Source organism: Pyrus communis, chromosome 14, assembly GCF_041283825.1.
Source record: "Pyrus communis isolate YQ-2024b chromosome 14, ASM4128382v1, whole genome shotgun sequence".
NCBI classification, from domain to species: Eukaryota; Viridiplantae; Streptophyta; class Magnoliopsida; order Rosales; family Rosaceae; genus Pyrus; species Pyrus communis.
The window spans coordinates 21033633-21035110 of NC_142578.1; the positions used below are offsets into that span (position 1 = coordinate 21033633).

At 39.4% G+C, this 1478-nt stretch overlaps 1 pseudogene; it reads left to right on the forward strand.

Moving 5' to 3' along the window:
- Nucleotides 1-594: 594 nt before the first annotated feature.
- On the forward strand, nt 595-1269 carry LOC148691373 (secreted RxLR effector protein 161 pseudogene; annotated as a pseudogene).
- The last annotated feature ends 209 nt before the right edge of the window (nt 1270-1478 follow it).

Consider the following 1478-nt stretch of genomic DNA (forward strand, 5'->3'; position numbering starts at 1 on the left):
TTACAGGGAATACCTATTCGGGTTTTTTACGGTTTTGGGTACTGGGAAAATAAACGGGTTCGGGTATGGGGATGGCACATTCGAACCCAATCTGACCCATTGTTATCCCTAATTCCACCAGGTTATGGCGCTGCGAACTTCAGTGGGAAAATGTGTAGACTTCGGAAGGCACTGTATGGCCTTAAACAGTCACCCAGAGTGTGGTTTAGGCGGTTCACCCAGGAAATAAAGAAGTATGGGTATCGACAGGGAAACGCAGACTATACGTTGTTCATCAAATGTAGGGATGGCAAGGTAACTCTGCTTATCATATATGTAGATGATATGATTGTCACATATGATGATACAATGGAAATCGAACATCTGCAAGGGCATTTATCTTCTGAGTTTGAGATGAAAGATCTTAGAGGACTTAAATACTTCTTGGGAATTGAAGTGGCTAGGTCTCAGGAAGCAATATACTTATCTTAGAGAAAGTATGTATTGGATCTTTTGTTTGAAACTGGTATGTTAGGGTGTAAACCAGTGGATACACCTATTATGCAGAATCATCATGTAGCAATTTATCAGGATTAAGTCCCAGTGAATAGGGAAATGTATCAAAGATTGGTAAGATGGTTGATTTATTTGTCACTTAAAAAGCCAGATATTGCTTACGCAGTAAGTGTGGTGAGTCAATTTATGCATGCTCCTAGTGAAGATCATATGGCAGCAGTAATGCGGATTCTGAGTTACTTAAAAGGAGCTCTAGGAAAAGGGTTGATGTATAGAAAGCATGGGCATATGGAGGTGAAAGGGTATACTGATGTAGATTGGGCTGGAAATATCACTGATCGGCGGTCTACATCGGGATACTTCGCATTTGTAGCTGGTAATCTTGTGACATTGAGAAGTAAAAAGAAAAATGTGGTGGCAAGGTCTTCGGCCGAGGCTGAGTATAGAGGAATGGCACATGGTATTTGTGAGCTTCTATGGCTTTGGATTCTACTCACTGAGATAGGGTTTAAACCAAAAGGTTCTATGCTGTTGTACTGTGATAATCAAGTAGCACATGAGATAGCTAACAATCCGGTGCAACATGATATGACCAACCATGTTGAGGTGGATAGACATTTTATCAAAGAAAAGTTGGATGTTAAGTTAGTTGACATTCCTTTTGTGAAGATAGAAGAACAGTTGGCAGATATTCTAACTCATGCAGTTTCTGCAAGAAGGTTTCAAGACTCACTTGACAAATTAGGTCTAGGTGATATCTATGCACCAACTTGAGGGGGAGTGTTGGCGTGAGTTAACAATAATACAATAGGAATGTAATTGTGTTTCCTAGTTTGGATATAACTCTCCTTTTATGTCTTTAATATTCCTTGTAGTACAAAGATTGAGTATGTATGTGTGTGTGTGTTGCCTTCAATGAGAGAAGAATATAGAGAAATATATTTAAACCCTAGTGGACAAGATTACCCTATAAACATAGCGTA